Genomic DNA, 18,806 nt, shown 5'->3' on the forward strand with positions numbered 1-18,806 from the left:
AAAATCGCGTGAAAATGTAATCACATGTCAGTTCTAGTATAATATATTTGTTCAATGAATACGCGTTTACCATCTGCATTTCTTCTTGGTGTAGCAATTTTAATGGCCAGTAGTGTATCTTCGTTGTGTGTGTTTGCAACTCCACAAGTAAACTTTAAGGTGAGTAGAAATCTGTCCTGCTCCGTGTATTGGTGATATTCCAACCTGGACTTTTGTCACGGTGTCGTATGATGTGAGCACTCAATGCAGGTGGGCTAGCATACGTATGAGACAATAACAGGGCGAGCACACGCTCTGCGCATCTCGGCGCGCTGGCGTCCCGCGGCGCCTGTGGCGTCTGCTTGCCCCCTCCCCCCACCCCCCACCCTAGCGCTCTCCGCGACATCTCGCTGGCCCGCGGCCCGCGGTGGGCGGCAGTTGCTCGTCGCGCGGCGCAGCACTCGGTCGGCACAGCACGAGACAAGCGGCAGGCGTGACGCCAAGCTGCTCTCCCGCCGGCGCACATCGCGTCGCGATACGATATTGAGCAGCAAGTGTTGCTGACCACGCTCTAATCCTGGCAGGTAGAGAGGCGGTCACCGAGGGAAACCGCGGGTTCCACTGTTGTCGCGGCCACAGGTGCCTGCGTAACATTGTTGGGCCGCACTTCTCGTACGCGCCACGCCGGTGCTGTAGTGACCGGGCACGATAAGTGACGAGCGGTACGTACTACATAACGAAATTCCATTTTATCGTTTCTGTTTCTATTTTTTTTAATTTTATTCGTTTATACACCTTACTGTAGTACTCACATTAACGTGATACAAAAATACAATCTCTTGCAAAAATCTAAAATCTTCGCATGACTACAATTTGCTTTAACGTTATTCAACCTCAGTAATAACAATGTATTTTTCATATCCTGCGTTGCCAAAGGAGGGGGGGGGGGGGGGAATACTTTATGCTCCTCCAAGAAAAAAAATAAAACATATTAAATTCGTTAATTGTTGTTGATTTATATTAACAAAATACTTCTTTAGAAAGATCATCATTAACAGAACTCAAAAGCACTCTAATTTTAGATGGAGGTCGGAAGATTGCTTGGATACTTGTCATCCCATGTTATATATTGCCATGCACGTCCAGATATTGGGACAGTGTTATTCAGGAGACAGTTGAGATTAAATTAGCGAGTAAAGTATTAATGTGTTAGTAGGATCAAGAACTTGAGAATATGTCTTAGCATCTTAGCACACACTTGGCGACATCAGCACATTTTCAGTAATTTGTGCTGTCGGGTGGGGGGGGGGGGGGGGGATTGGGGGGACTGTAGTAGTTTATGTTCACCCCCAAAAAATTTTAAAAATGTAAAATTTCGTTAGTTTTTGTTGACTTTTACTCACAAAATACATTCTAAAGAGATATTAATGTGTCAGTAGCGTCCTGACGCTGAAAATGTTTAATTTGACGTTCAGTGAAGAAAGTGGCATCTATTACTGAAAAACTTAAATTTTTGTCTTACGCTTAAATGAAAAATTTAAATCTTATAGGATAAGGCTGAAGAATTCATTAGGAACAATGAATATTTCTTCAAAATGTTGAAATACAAAGTAACTGACTAGATTATAATATTTTCAAAGGATGAGCACAAGGTGCAACTCACACCCCCTGGTAAAGCGAAGGTTAAACTTTTTCTACAATTTTACAATTTCAATTATTTGAAAATGCCTTGCCGTTTATGTAGTCCTATAAATACGAAAATTTTATCAAAAACGAAATCAACAAAAGGTTTTGATACGACTCCTAATGTGTATGATGTGTTTTCGTCAACTGATATTGCTTCCAGTATATACAAAATTTTAAACGCGTCCGTTTGCCGTGCGCCGAAAACTGAATGTGCACTCCGAGTGACAGTCGAATCTGCTGATACCCACTTGCTGTATGGAAATGGCTCGAAGTCAGGAGTTGTGATGCTACTAAAGGTGCAACAATTAAGCTAAACAACGGAATAACAAAACCAATACAATCCGTTTTACATATATATATCAGCTCTTTCCGTCGTCAGTTTATGATGCGATTTTGGTGAAGCTACGTGCTGAACGGTGCACTGGACAGTCAGTTTATAGACTTGCGGACTAACCAGTATACCTTCACTCCGATTCTGTAAATATAAAACGTTGCATCTCTTGAAACATTTATCGTACAATGATATCATTTTGCTGATACATTCCTTAGTATACGCGTAACTGCCTGCGAAAAAGAGTTACGAATAGAGTCGGTAGTAAAAAGTAGTAATTCAATACGTCATGCTCCATACTGCAGCTTTACTGCATGAAGATGGACAATGCAGTAAATGAAAAAAAAAAGAATTTCTTATCATTATTTCGTGGAGCGTGTCGGGGAGGAAAAGTTTCGTAAAAGCTTGAAATTATATCTAAAGGTTGCTGGAAGTTGCTAAGTTCTTTCATTCTTAAATACTGTATGAATATAGTCTGGGTGATTTGCGCACCGTGAGTTACAATACATCAAGATATGTACACAATTTCCTGACTTATAATGTTAAAATTTTAACATAAGGTTCTAGCTCTTAATGAAAGAATTTTAAATTTTTAATTTTGGTCAATATCTGTATTAAAAAATGAATTTTGGTGCTTCCGAAGACATTTAGAAAGGCAGTCTTACTGTGGGAACGTGCAGTGGACTAGCCCTTTAGTAACACAGATAGAACAACTGTGTAAGATATTGCATGTAAAAGTGTCAGCTGCTCCAGCTGATAGTAATTATGCAGACGCCAGTGAACCTTCGTTTAACTTGATTTGATTTAGACCTGATTTTAACATTATCGCTTGATCAAAACTGGTGGTCGATAAATAGGTACACGGTACAGCAGCTATTGAGGGTTTTGTGATTCCGCCATTTCAATTACATTGAAGATGAGAAGCATTATTACATGAAATAAACTATCAATCCATCTCCGACTCATTGTTCTGAGCGTTTGTTAAGCAGTGTTTTGCACTGCTGAAAATTCAGGTTTCAGCCTACCAAGCATCGAAATGTCTGTTATTGCCTTCCAAACGTTATTGTCATGTATTTAATTATATTATAATCTGTGTTTCGATCGCGACTAATGTCTTCAGCACCGTACTAGCGTTATAAATCAAAGACTATCGATTGTATTGACAGATTTAAGTAGAAAAATGTTTCAGTAAGCTCTGGGTAGCAGAGACGCTCAACTGATTTGGAGTAAAAGTAAAGATGCACCGTTGTTACATTTGCTTTAAGCATGATTAAAACTGCAGATTAATTAAAAATTAATTTCTTTTTATTTTACCTACGGTGAAACTTCCCGTTGGCCAACAATTTGTACTGAAATTTTAATCAACACGATATAAGTGCAAGGCATTCAGTTATTATACAATTCGTATGGGCATTCTAACATAAAAATATGTTATAACTTTCAGGCATTCTGTTGCCTTATAGCTGAATGAAATGCATAGCTAAAAATTATTTTCACATTTCTGAAATTTCTTTTCATGGGAGCGAGAGTATCATTCACTTGCAGTACTGGAAATCTTGAGAGAACGAGACGCAATCGCTATCTGGTGTCACTGGCTATAGTATAGTGTTCTACATCGAAACATTCAGACGCTTATATCTGAGGAGATATCTGTATTGAATACCCCTCCTTTTGAGGATTTTCAGATTTTTTTTTTATTTGGAAAATTTAAGAAAGGCTACAGAGTGATTTATTTCCTTGAAACATCACGTCTACATTTCATACTGTCCCTAACTCAAGCACACCGGTCTGAACTTGTAAGTTTTCCGTTATATGCAAATTAAAAACGAAACAGTGGCGAGCTGTGGGTGGCAGCTTATCTCACCATTTCCGCAACTCCAGCCCTTGAACGGATTCCCGGAAAATGAAGCAAATTACAGCGGTTAATTTAAAGGCCACTTCTAATGATTATGTTTTTCTCTCGTGTAGACAAAGTTCGCATAACAATAATTTTCTAATTTTCTTTACGTAAACCCGAACAATCAACAACTACCAATCGGAGGGTGCCAGCTTATTCCATCACTTCCTAAGCATTCTCTAGTAAGGGAACAAGTTATCTGAAAGACACGAGTTACATTAGCGAACTGCCTTTCTTTCCCTTTAACCAATGTAGCGTTCCGGCAGTAATGTTAAGCAAGAGACAGGAAAAGGAAGGAATGGCTGATAAATGACTAAATGACGAGCTAAAGAAACTGGTACAGCTGCCTAATATAGTGTACGAGCACGCAGAGGTGCTGCAACACGACGTGGCATGGACTCGACTAATGTCTGAAGTAGTTCTGCAGCGGACTGACACCATGAATCCTGCAAGCCTGTCCATAAATCCTTAAGAGTAGGAGGCAGTGGAGATCCTTCCTGAACAGCACGTTGCAAGGCATCGCAGATATGCTCAGTAATGTTCATATCTGGGTGAATTTGGTGGCCAGTGGAAGTGTTTAAACTCAGAGGAGTGTTCCTGGAGCCACTCTGCAGCAATTCCGGACGTGTGGGGTGTCGCATTGTCCTGCTGGAATTCACCAAGTCCGTCGGAACGCACAATGGACATGAATCGATGCAGGTGATCAGACAGGATGCTTACGTACTGTGTCACGTGTCAAAGTCGTATCTAGATGTACCAGGGGTCCTATATTACTCCAACTGCACACGCCCCACATCATTACAGAGCCTCCACCAGCTTGAACAGTCCCCAACCGACACCCAGGATCCATAGATTCATGAGGCTGTCTCCATACCCGTACAGGTCCATCTGCTCTATACAATTCGAAACGAGACTCGATCGACCAGGCAACATATTTCCAGTCATCAACAGTCCAATGTTGGTGTTGACGGGCCCAGGCGAGACGTAAAGCTTTTGTGTTGTGCAGTCATCAAGGATACTCGAGTGAGCCTTCGCCTCCGAAAATCCATATCGATGATGTTTCGTTGAATGGTTTGCACGGTGACCCTTGTCCGCCATCTTCAGCAATTTGCCGAAGGGTTGCACTTCTGACACGTTGAACGATTCTCTTCAGTCTTCCATGGTATCCTTTTTGCAGGATGTTTTTTCCGGCCGCAGCGATGTCGGAGATTTGATGTTTTAGCGGATGCCTGAAATTTATGGCATACTCGTGAAATGGTCGTACAGGAATATTCCTTCGTCGCTACCTTGGAGATGCTGTGTCCCATCGCTCGAGCGCCTACTATAACAACACGTTCAACCTCATTTAACTCTCAATAACCTGCCATTGTGGTAGCGGTAACCGACGTAACAACTGCGCTATACACTTGTCATATATAAGCGTTGCCGACCGTAGCGCAGTATTCTGCCACTGTATCCGAATATATATGCCTACACCAGTTTCTTTGGCGCTTCAGGGTAGAATAGAACGTTGGGACAACTTGAGATACGGAAGAAAGAGGGGGGGGGGGGGGAGGGGGGGGCAGGGAGGAGAGTGGGGCTCACATCCCAAGTTGTAGTTACCCTAACAGGCAGACACATGAGGGCAGCTGATGTTATTGCATTTACAGTAGCTTATTTACTCACCGTCACTCGTCATAACAAAATTACTGATTTGCTGCAGGTAACAGCTAGCGTTGAATAATTCGTTGTTGTTCCACAGGGGAAATTCGTAACAGGATTTTTCCTCACAATCACATGGATTTCGATATTGCAGATACTGTGACAAGTAGTCGAGGAGCAGAACCGCAACTGGAATCGCTCAACACGAGCGAGGCATCACAATTTGATGAAGTACCTATGCAATTCTAATAGATTATAACAGGGGTCTCCAAACTTTTTAGTCCGCGGGCCACGTTGACTACTCCACAAAGTCATAAGGGCCAAGATCTACCTAGTGGGATTAAAGCACCCTAGCACTCCATGATCACCGTAATGTAAGGCTAAAGGAAAGATGAAGTTGCAAAAATCTAAGGTTGTGGGAATAGCTAGCACTGAAACGAACTACGATTATTATTTAATTACATAATTTTGATTGGTGGATGCACCTGACCGAAATTCAGGCGTATTTTATTCTGCCGAATTTCACCGACAAGGCCTCGAAACTCAATTGTTGGCTGTATAGGTACCACCTCAAATATTTGGCGGGCCGGATACCAGGGATGTCCGGCCAGCTAACCCGGGCCGGTTTGCCGGCCCTCGCGGGCCGGTTTCGGCCCGCGGGCCGTAGTTTGGAGATTATATGATAAAAACAGCTCCCTTTCTAGCAGTTTATGGTAGGTTACTCGATGTATACCAAGCGATAAGGAAAGAAAGCAGTTGTCATGTCCGTTTTCACGTAAGGAGAAGGAAAATTGGAATGGGGCGTGATATTAGTACATCTACATCTATATCCATACTCCGCTAGCCACCTGACGGTGTGTGGCGGAGGGTACCTTCAGTACCTCTATCGGGGTCTCCCTGTTATTCCAGTCTCGTATTGTTCGTGGAAAGAAAGATTGTCGATATACCTCTGTGTGGGCTCTAACCTCTCCGATTTTATCCTCATGCTCTCTTCGCGATATATACGTAGGAAGGAGCAATATACTCCTTGACTCCTCGGTGAAGGTATGTTCTCGAAACTTCAACAAATGCCCGTACCGAGCTACTGAGCGACTCTCTTGCAGAGTCTTCCACTGGAGTTTATCTATCATCTCCGTAACGCTTTCGCGATTACTAAATGATCCTGTAACGATGCGCTCTGCTCTCCGTTGCATCTTCTCTATCTATTCTATCAACCCTATCTGGTACGGATCCCACACCGGTGAGCAGTATTCAAGTAGTGGGCGAACAAGTGTACGGTAACCTACTTCCTTTGTTTTCGGATTGCATTTCCTTAGGATTCTTCCAATGAATCACAGTCTAGTATCTGATTTACCGACTATTAATTTTATATGGTCATTCTATTTTAAATCACTGCTAATGCTCACTCCCAGATAATTTATGGAATTAACTGCTTCCAATAGATAAATGATAAAGGATCTTTCTTTCTATGCATTCGCAGCACATTACACATGTCTACATTGAGATTCAATTGCCATTCCCTGCACCATGCGTCAATTCGTTGCAGATCCTCCTGCATTTCAGTACAATTTTCCATTGTTACAACCTCTCGATATACTACATCTTCGTCAGAAAAAAGCCGCAGTGAATTTCCGATGTTATCCACAAGGTCATTTATATATATTGTGAATAGCAACGGTCCTACGACACTCCCCTGCGGCACACCTGAAATCACTCTTACTTCGGAAGACTTCTCTTCATTGAGTATGACATGCTGCGTTCTGTTATCTAGGAACTCTTCAATCCAATCACACAATTGGTCTGATAGTCCATATGCTCTTACTTTGTTCATTAAACGACTGTAGGGAACTGTATCAAATGCCTTGCGGAAGTCAAGAAACACGGCATCTACCTGGGAACTCTTGTCTATGGCCCTCTAAGTCTCGTGGACGAATAGCACGAGCTGGTTTTCACACGATCGTCTTTTTCGAAACCCATGCTGATTCCTACTGAGTAGATTTTTAGTCTCCAGAAAAGTCATTATACTCTAAGGTGATACGTGTTCCAAAATTGTACTACTGATCGACGTTGGAGATATAGGCCTATAGTTCTGCACATCTGTTCGACGTCCCTACTTGAAAACGGGGATGACCTGTGCCCTTTTCCAATCTTTTGGAACGCTACGCTCTTCTAGAGACCTACGGAGCACCGCTGCAAGAAGGGGGGCAGGTTTCTTCTCGTACTCTGTGTAAAATAGAACTGGTATCCCATCAGCTCCAGCGGCCTTTCCTCTTTTGAGCGATTTTCCATCCCTCCGTCTTCTATTTCGATATCTACCATTTCGTCATCTGTGCGACAATCTACGGAAGGGACTATAGTGCAGTCTTCCTCTCTGAAACAGCTTTGGAAAAAGACATTTAGTATTTCGGCCTTTGGTCTGTCATCCTCTGTGTCAGTCACAGAGTGTCTGGACATTTTGTTCTGATCCACCTACAGCTTTGACATAAGACCAAAATTTCTTAGGATTTTCTGCCAAGTCAGTACATAGAACTTTACTTTCGAATTCATTGAACGCCTCTTGCATAGCCCTCGTCACACTACATATCGCTTCGTGTAATTTTTGTTTGTCTGCAAGGCTTTGGCTATGTTTATGTTTGCTGTGAAGTTCTCTTTGCTTCTCTAGCAGTTTTCTAACTCGGTTGTTCTACCACGCTGGCTCTTTTCCATCTCTTACGATCTTGCTTGGCACATACTCATCTAGTGCATATTGTACGATGGTTCTGGACTTTGTCCACCGATCTTCAACACTAACTGTAAATGAGATAAAACTAGAAGTACTCTCCGCCACACACCATAATGTGGACTGCAGAGTACTGATGTGGATGAGCTATGGATTTTCAGAATACTAATTTCGGATATAGACTGTAAATTTAAAAATGGAATACAGAACACTGCCATAAACGTTTTTATCTCTAAATTTGCTCTTAATTGTCGTATTAAATATTTACGACGCTTGCAGTTAAAATAAATGAACCTGTGAGTGAATAATCTTTAAAGATATGTTGCTGATTTTTGTTGCTGTGTAATTTTACAGTATTTCTGAGACACACAGCATTTCTGTAATTTAACAATTCATCACTTTCAAGAAACTTGTAAATGCACTGGTGTGCAAAACCTAAGAATGGAAGTATCTTCTGCATGATATATCACTGCCAAGTAACACAGCTGGATGAAACTTGGACCATACGTAGAAAGAAAGACAACACTGTTATACAGATGGCGACAAAGAAATACGCCATGAGATGATCAGAAATAAATTATTGTAAGAAAATAATTACTCTGCTGTCACAGCGATGTGTGTCCGCCCCCCGGTAGCTGAGTGGTTCAGCCGGCACGGTAGTTCAACGTGTTCGGTCAGAGGGTTAGCTGCCCTCTGTAATAAAAAAAAACTGAGTTACTCAATCAACAGCCTACTTAAACGGATGTCTTACGACTTCCACCCCGAGCAGATGCAACGAACGAAAGCGACCAAAATGAGATTTTTAAAAAAGTGGTCAGCGCGGCAGTGTGTCAGTCCTAAGGGCCCGGGTTCGATTCACGCCTGGGCCAGAGATTTTCTCTGTCCCACGACTGGGTGTTGTATTGTCCTAATCATCATTATTTCATCCCCATCGGCCCGCAAGTCGCCGAAGTGGCGTCAGATCGAAAGAGTTGCACCTGATGGATGGTCTACCCGACGGGAGGCCCTAGTCACACGACATTTACCTTTTATTTACAGCGATTTGTGATAGTCAACTGGATATTCAAAAAAAAAAAATGGTTCAAATGGCTCTGAGCACTATGGGACTTAACTTCTGAGGTCATCAGTCCCCTAGAACGTAGAACTACTTAAACCTAACTAACCTAAGGACATCAAACACATCCATGCCCGAGGCAGGATTCGAAGCTGCGACCGTAGCGGTCACACGGTTCCAGACTGAAGCGCCTAGAACGGCTCGGCCGCATCGGCCGGCTGATATTCCAAAAGACGGGACATGGTTCATAATTGGATGTGTGATCACCACGGCCGGAAATGCATGCACTGCATCGTGCTATCATGCTGGTAACAAGGTCTGAAGAAGTTCTTGTGGTAGGGCGTTGCATTCCTCCACCAGCGCGTCTGGCAACTGGTGGGTGGTCTTTGGTGCACGTGGACGTTCTGCAATACGGCCCCCCAACGCGTCACACACATGCTCGATGGGATTTAAGTCGAGGGAACGGGCAGCCAGTCCATTCGCCGGATATCATCCCTTTGTTCCAAGAATTCCCCTACCTACGCTCATCGATGTGGCATACTCTGTCATCAATAAAAAGGACTTGTCATCGATAAAAATGAAGTTAGGGTCGAATACACACCAGAAATGACGCTCATTGTGAAGGAGTACATTGTCACACCACCGTTGACCAACAAGAGTACTGTCTTCAAAGATTTGGTGGGTCAGTACGTCCATTCATTATGTCTCTCCGCACAATAAAAGGTATACCACAAACACGACCCTGTTCGACAACGTTCTGAGTGCACTATGTGCTTCCACAAATGGTTCAAATGGCTCTAAGCACTACGGGGTTTAACTTCTGAGGTCATCAGTCCCCTAGAACTTAGAACCACTTAAAGCTAACTAACCTACGGACATCACACACATCCATGCCCGAGGCAGGATTCGAACCTGCGCCTAGAACTTCTCGGACACAGCGGCCGGCCTGTGCTTCCACCGCTCGCCAAATGACCAAATGAGAGTACGTCCAGAAAGACTACTCCATTAAATCTGTTCTCATGCGAGACGAGCACGTGACCCCACTCTGCGTTGGTCTAGGCACCAACGCAAATTATGTCGCCGAGGTGCGGTTGTCAACAGAACATCGCGCTAAAGGAGAAGGGCCATGTATCACTGTGGAGTCTAAGACCGCCTGCCTTGTAGTTCTGTTAAACGCGTTTGCTATTGCACCCGCTACTTGAGAGGGTTCCTTCTTCCATCTTTCAAAGTGTAGCAGTCGTCCGCTGTCGCAGCTGACCATGGTTGACCATCTCCCCTCCTTCGGGCAGCAGTGGCTGTTGTTGGGAATGCTCCCCACTGACGTGAAACAATGCTGTGAGGAATACGAAATTACTGTGCTGGACTCGTCACACCTACGCGTTTTTGTAGTTTCCTGGTGATTCTTTCCTGTATGAAGTCATCCAAATGTTATATATGAGCCATGCTGAACACCACAGTTCTCTGCAACTGTTCACTGTGACACATACTGTCTTTTACCATTCCTTCAACTAAATCGTGTTGTGGGCCAAGCGCCTTTTGGTGCTGTAGTCACTCTGGCCTCACGGTATAAGACGTGTACGATTGCGATACCTCCAGCAACAAGGTCCAGCAATTTCATTCATTTCCGCTGAATAGTTAATATGTTATTTTTTTCAGGTCGTGATTCTGTTTTTTGATAAATAGTCTTACACAGGGAGTTTTAAAAAAGACTTAACAACTTTGAAAATTCATATAAATTTATTGAAAGGCGATATAGAGCTGGGTTTAGTGCTATTTTGTAGGAAAACAGTTTTTTCCATATTAGTGAAGATGATGTAGGTAGCTTCCGTTGGTTGTTCTGCACACATCCTAACGGAATTCAATTTCTTCCAAACTCGCTGTAGTATTGCAGGTGTACCTTGGTCAGTGGGGGCGTAAATTCTTGCTTTAAGTTCAGGTAGAGAAGCCAGCACAGGGGGTTAAGGGGGACGTTGATGAAAAACACACACTATTCCAAAAATGCACCAAATCCACAGTTTTGGAGATGTGGCAATGAAATTTTGTACCATGCTTTACATGAAAGTAACACATTTACATATAAAATCCTTTGATTATATATATTCAACTTTTTTTGAATGAAATTTAAAGTTTAATTTTAAAAAAATAATGTATGTTACTTTTTCTCAGAAAGTATTCAAGAGATTTCTACAAAATTTCTCTGTTTCATCCCTTTTTATGTTGTAAGCTTCTCTCATGAGGTTTTTGGAATAGGTCAAATAGAAGAATTTTCATAATTTTTTAGTTATGATTCCACCAAGTACAATTTTAAATTCATGCAAAATTCCAAGCCGTTTTCCCCATATCTCAGCTTGCAATCATAATTTCAAAATTTGCTCTTGAGGCAACGTTTATTATTCTTACAGAAATATGTGTACAAAATTACATAATTCTAGCATTCATAGAATCTGAGGAAAAGGTACATAAACTTTAAAAAACAAACTTTTCAGGAAACGTAATTTGAAGTTCAACCTCACTTGTTTCCTTATGTCACTTCTTCAGAAGGTTCCACACTTGTACTCTGGGTCGTCTTTCCCTTCAACACTTCTCTTCTGGTTTCTTGTTGTCTGTCTTCTTTCCTTTACCAGGCCTTCAACTGACAACTGCAGAGGCGCGCTGTAAATATATTTTTCTCAGGATGCCGGCCGGTGTGGCCGAGCGGTTCTAGGCGCTACAGTCTGGAACTTCGCGACCGCTACGGTCGCAGGTTCGAATCCTGCCTTGGGCATGGATGTGTGTGATGTCCTTGGGTTAGTTAGGTTTAAGTAGTACTAAGTTCTATGGGACTGGTGACCTCAGAAGTTAAGTCCCATAGTGCTCAGAGCCATTTGTGCCATTTTTCCTTTCTCAGGATGTCTTGAGTAAAATTTCCTATCTTGAAGCCCATTCTTTCTAATACCTTCATCCTCCCGACGTTCCCATCATTAAATACAAGAACTGCATCATAAGTTGCAATTCGGACAACTGTAGCAGATGGAAATGTGTTTTTAGTGCATCGTTCCCATATGAGTGAATTTAGAGACTCATTTGGATTTTGGGTTTTGCCACGAACACACTTTTTGAGAAGTGCAGGATCGGCCAAAGATGACCTATAAAACCAAAGAGTATTTATCACGGCCTTCTAAATGCACCCCACGCACGTTTGGTTGAAAGTAATACACAGAATCGTTGTTCACTGAGCTGGTAATGAAGTGCTGCTTCAAAACATGGGCGTGGCAGGGAGACCGCGTCACACTTTTAAATAATTTTCAGGCACTTCGGATGCGATTTCAACATTGAAACTTTGGGAACTTATTGTCCATGAGTTGTACTGACAAATAAAAAATAAATCGAAACTTGACACTTTTGGTCAATTTTATCAACGTTCCCCCATATACACGATGTCGTTGATGAATCCTCATCAAAAAATTCGAGCGGTGTCAGTTATGGGGAGCCATGCAATTGGCGAACCACAGACCAATCCATTGACCTCAAAAGCGGTAACTGAGAAAATCCCGAACGCCAGCCTGGTAGTAAACATTTCGTTCTTGGTCATCCTCATCGATCTGTGGAATTAAAAATTATTGTAACATATGGAGGTACACTAGGCCACTGATGGATCTCTCACAGAAAAAAAGGGGCCGTACTCTTTGTTCTTGCTCCATGCACAAAAGACGTTCAGTTTAGGGCTATCACGAACATGTTGTAATGTTTGATGAGGGTTTTCACTGCCTTAAATTCTACAGTTATTGTGCGTTAACCTTGCCACTTCAATAAAAAGCTCGGGGCCAATGAAGGTAGCCATCTTTAACGCAACTGTCGCTAGCGCTCCTAACGTTGCGATTCGGCACTAGCGAAATACGCGAGACAGAACTTCATTTATTTTCTGCAAATCGACACTACTGTCCCTCTGTAGGTACTATGAATTAAATTATATAAATTTTCGAAGTTGAATGTGCAGAGTGAAACACCTAAAACTCGCACCGCGAATATTACAGAATTGGAAACTGCTGTTGTGTTTTCACAGAATGGATTGGTAGTCAGGTTCTCGTATTGTCAGTCAATAAGCAGATTGCATAATGCTTAGAAAGTATATTCTTTGTGCAAACATAAATTTTGTAATAGGAACGATGCCTGACATTAACAAACTAAAACTAGGGTAAATTAGAATGACAGTGGTGTTTGTTGTAGGATTCTAGTGCGAGTCGGTTGCTGGATATCGTATTTTGAAAAGTTTCGGCACGGTCACTTGTTTGTGCCATTCAACATGTGTAGTTGCTAGGTACGATGTTGTAATGTTTGCTCACAGTATGCTTATGTGTTCCTTGAGTGCATTGCAGCTTGCTAGTTAGTTAGTGTAACAGTCCAAGTAGCAGGTCGTGAGTGGTCGATGAGATTAACCAGAGCAGGAAAAGCCGACATGCTCATTGTGTATGGAGAGTACAGGAAGAATGCAGTTCATTCTTGTACGTTGGATGTGAATAGATATCCTAATAAACATCAACCGTCTCTGCAGTTATTTATCAACCAGTTGTGTGGAAGTGGTAATCAAACACCTAGACAATGTAACAGAAGGAAATTAATGTTTGCACTGTTTTTGCAGTTGATCCGCACTTCAGCTCCCGCACAACTGCACTAGGAAGTGGCATGAGTCAGGCAAGTGTTCTACATATTCCCCATCGACATAGGTTCCATCCCTCGCACATATTGCTCCACCAAGAGCTGCTTGGAAATCATTACGAGAATCGTGTTAACTTCTGTACATGGGCGTTAAGACAGGACGCTCCAGATGTATCATGTATCTTGTTTAGTGATGAAGCCACATTTACCTATGATGGCCAGGAAAACCGCCAAAACATGCACTATTGGTCTGTTGACAATCCCCATTGGCTTCGCCAAGGGCAACGTCAGCGTGCTTGGAGTGTAAGCGTGTAGTGTGGGGCGTGAGCCATCAGCTCTTAGGCCCGTTTTTCATAGACGGAACACTGAACCCGCACATGTGTCGCAGCCTCCTAACAGACCACCTTCCTCGGAAGCTAGAAGGCGTTCCTCTGCAGACTAGGAGGAACCTGTGGTACCAACGTGATGGCTCTCCAAGCCATAGTGCAAGACGTGCTATAGTATGTTTTCATGAATTGTTACCAAACCGTTGAACTGTATGCAGACATCGTAAATACAGGACAGAATGAAGCAGTGCACCATTATAAGCTTGATAATTATGTTCGCTGAAACAGATGGGTGGGTTTGGGTTGGGAAGAAACTTGGAATGGAATTAGCTTGTACGCTGAACTGACAAACAGGCTACATTTAAAAGTGTGTGTTACAAGATATTTATTGATTTCAAGAACATAACGCCAAATGTACAAGGTAGGTGCACAACTTCGCTTCCGCCGTTTTTCCCCAACATTTGAGATTATAACTAAACAAATTGGTTATATATCTATCATTCAAATTATTTTCCATCGCTGGCCACTACTCTCTCCCATCTTTCGGGCAGTGTACGAATACCGCGCCGAAAAAATTGTTCGTGTTTTGAAACGATCCACGAATGGATCCAATTTGTGACTTCTTCATGAGATCGGCGGTATTGGTCAGCCAGGCCATGCACCATTGATCTAAACAGCTGATAGAGGGATCAATGTCTGGAGAATATGGCGGGTGGGGTAGGACTTCCCCTTTTAACGTTTCCAAGTACGTGTTTACGTCTTTTGCAACGTGCGGTCGCGCGTTGTCGTGCTGCAAAATCACTGTATCGTGCCTCTCGCTGTATTGCGGCCGTTTGTCTTTTAATGCTCTGCTCAGACGCTTTAATTGCGTTCGATAACGAGAACCTGTGATTGTTTCACTTGGTTATAACACCTCATAATACAAGACGCCGAGCTGATCCCACCAAATGCAGAGCATGATCTTGGAGTCGTGAATATTTGGTTTGGCCGTCGACGTGGAAGCATGGCCGGGATATCTCCATGATTTTTTGCGTTTAGGGGTATCGTAATGAACCTATTTTTCGACCCCGGTCACAATGCGATGCAGAAAGCCCTTCCGTTTTTGCCTCTGAAGCAACTGTTCACAAACACATATACGCCGTTCAACGTCTCTTGGTTTCAGCTCACACGGAACCCAAGTTCTTTCTTTCTGAATTACACCCATAGCCTTGAGACGTTTTGAAATGGATTGCTGTGTCACTCCCACTAATCGTGCCAATTTCTATTGCGTTTGACGCGTGTTTTCACTCAGCAGTGTCTCTAATTCTGCATCCTCGAAAACTTTCTCTCTTCCACCGCTATACCGGTCTATGACGTTAAAATCACTGTTCTTGAGGCGTTGAAACCACTCACGACACGTTCTTTCACCAATAGAGTCCTTACAATACGTGCTTGAGAGCATTCGATGAGACTCAGCCGCTGTTTTCTTCATATTGAAATAAAACAGTAACACCACCCGCAAATGACGAGAATTAGGCTTGTAAACTGACAGTTTCAATCAAGAACAACTTTATGATGGAGACACAAATCGACTAATGTTTCAATGAGGCCATGTTGACCGAGGTCCAAGCTAACTGCCTGACGTCTGCGATCTGTTTCCGTTGTCGCCACCTATCGGCAAACGGCGCAAGCAATGTTGTACGCCTTATAGAACAATATTTACTCTTAGGAAAAGCTATTTACATTTTATCTTCTGAACTGTATCATATTTGTGAAAAATGTTTTATTGTTTAATGTGTCCTACATAATACGAATTAACGTAATGAATACCAAGCTTATACAATCCTCAAAGTGGTTAATCCGTACTACTCTACAAACCTGTAGAATTTAAGCCGCTGAGTGTCATGCGTATCTCACGGGGTTGCATTTGATTATGATGTACACACAGCAAGACAATTGTGATTGGTTCCGTGCTAGGCAGGTGGCAGACAGTCGTGAAATTGTTTTCCCCCATTCCTGGCACAGTTTGTAATTTGCTACTCGGTCGCGAGAAAAATTTTTAATTCGGTAAACGAATGATTTATGAGCGACATGTACTCTTTCAGCTTTTTCCATCGTCTCCATTTTCTTCCCTCGATATCACGCGGTTTTCTGAGCCGTAAGTGGCTCTTGCCTCAATACCTCCAAGACTTGACTTTTGAGGTGGCGCATATGCGTGGGTAGTTAGTTTTCGCAATAACGTCTTTATAAATAACTGTTTAACCGCTGGCAACACCACGGAGCGCAGTTAGTTGATAATAAAAATCTAGATTGAATACTTTTAAATATATGACGTGTGCGGTCTCATATATAAGACTCACCGGCCATTTGAACATCTTCTTCTGTGCGGATGCACGAACAGAATCTTACGGGAATTGGCAAAAAGTCGCCAGTAATGAGTATAATGGGCTGGGGCACTACGAATATAGTGTGGGACAAAAAGCTGGGAATGTGGGTCTCACGGGAGGCGTGCCGGAGGTAAGTCCCTGCAGTCACACTATCCTGTGTGTCCTTGGTGGCTTAGATGGACAGAGCGTCTGCCATGTAAGCAGGAGATCCAGGGTTCGAGTCCCTGTGTGCGTTCTAAGAAGCGAGGAAAATACACTCTGCAGTGTACTTGAAACTGGAACAGTCAGTGATGCCTCAACCAAAAATGATGATGACGATGATGATGCATTGTAAAGATATCATTTTAAACCTGATACGAGTCGTAGCGTTAACTAAATGGTATTCCTCCAAGTACACCTAATTTATTTTCTATTTCTCAGCTGAGTGTAGGTCGGTGGTTAGGTGTTAGATTGCAAATCCAAAAGTTATCGATCTAATCCTTGATCGATCTTAGAATCTCTTTCGCCTTTCGTTCCTTCCACTGTCAGCAATGTTTTTCTACGATGAGAAACTGGATGCAGCATCGAGTCTCGGAGTGTGCAGCAGCCTGGATACGCCATTTCAGAGAGAGGTGAGAGCACTCCAGCTCCAACAGGACCATGCAGAGTACACCCTTTCTGTTTTGGAGAGCTTCACGCTTATATCAGTTACAGAATGAAAGAAAGCAAGAGTCGCACGCAACAGTTGCCTGGCAGACGCAGAGAGTTAGGTTCAACCACCTGAGCGGAAAGGGTGTTCTTCCTCATTGCGTTGTAAAGGCTGTATGTGTAGTGTGGATTATGTTCGTATTGTGCACTGGTGACAGGAGAAAGAGGCTACCCTCCAAGTTAGCCGGGAGCGCTAATGCACTGCTTCCTGGACTCGGGCATGCGCAGCGGCCCTGGATCGAATCCGCCCGGCCGATTAACGGGGTCGGTCTGTGTGACGGTCGGCCTGGATGCGGTTTTTAGGCGGTTTTCCACATCCCGCTAGGTAAATGCCGGGCTGGTCCCCAGGTTCCGCCTCAGTTACACGACTCGCAAACTTCTGAACACGTTCGCACTATTCCATGAATTACACTAGACGCAGAAGCAGGGGTACACTAATTGCATCCCGGGGGGTACAGGGTGGCGGCAGGAAGGGCATCCGGCCACCCCTTTACAATAACCTAACAATGCCGACCCTGCATACGCGCGGGACATGGCACCAGTGAAAGAAAGAAACGAAGAAAGACAGGAGAAAGAGGCTGAAATCCAGTGGCGGCGCATAGGTTACCCTTTCCGACTACCTCCAAGGGAACCACCGAGTTTAACGTCTCCATCCGAAGGACAAATCACCATCGAGAGCTGCTGCACCACTCTGTAGTCCACCTCTCCTTACCGTACACAACGAAGTCGTACACAACAGATTTCAACTTCATACCTCCACCAATTTCCTGAGAAGGGGACTTCACAGTCAGTTAGATGCACACCAAAGTAATCCTATAAGGGTTCTGTTTTTATTGATTCATATACAGAACTCTAAAAATGAAAGGTGCGTGCTCTGTAACTTGAACATGAAACTACAGAATCGTCCGTAACGTTCCCGAGTGGCACATTCAGCCAACTCGCTGTCAAAACAGCGCAGCAGAGGGATGTCGGATATGAGTTGCATTTCTGGAGTCCTACGTCCGGAGCAAACAGCATAAGCCACAATCACTGCCCAAGCACTCAGCACAGACTTCTCGGCAAGCATGACAAGACCAGCCGGCATGCGCCGCCTACATCTACAGTTACATGAATACTCTGCAAACCACATTTAAGTGCCTGGCAGAGGGTTCATCGAACAACCTTCACAAGTCCCTATTATTCCAATCCCGTATAGTGCGCGGAAAGAATGAACACCTATATCTCTCCGTACGAGCTCTGATTTCCCTTATTTTATCTTTGTGATCGTTCCTCCCTATGTAGGTCAGTATCAACAAAATATTTTTGCATTCGGAGGGGAAAGTTGGTGATTGGAATTTCGTGAGAAGATTCCGTCGCAACGGAAAACGCCTTTCTTTTAATGATGTCCAGCCAAAATCCTGTATCATTTCAGTGAGACTCTCTCCCATAGTTCGCGGTAATACAAAACGTGCTGCTCTTCTTTGAACTTCCTGGATGTACTCCGTC

General features: G+C 43.3%; 1 protein-coding gene across 1 annotated transcript in view; it reads left to right on the forward strand.

The window, feature by feature from the left end:
• The first annotated feature begins 441 nt into the window (after window positions 1–441).
• The window catches only part of LOC124620216 (apelin receptor B-like), a 269,344-nt gene continuing 250,979 nt past the window's right edge, over window positions 442–18,806 (forward strand). The window contains exon 1 of the mRNA XM_047146884.1: window positions 442–701. The gene's annotated coding sequence lies outside the window, so the exon portion shown is untranslated. The remainder of the gene's footprint in view (window positions 702–18,806) is intronic.

The sequence above is a fragment of the Schistocerca americana genome, chromosome 6, assembly GCF_021461395.2.
Source record: "Schistocerca americana isolate TAMUIC-IGC-003095 chromosome 6, iqSchAmer2.1, whole genome shotgun sequence".
NCBI lineage: Eukaryota > Metazoa > Arthropoda > Insecta > Orthoptera > Acrididae > Schistocerca > Schistocerca americana.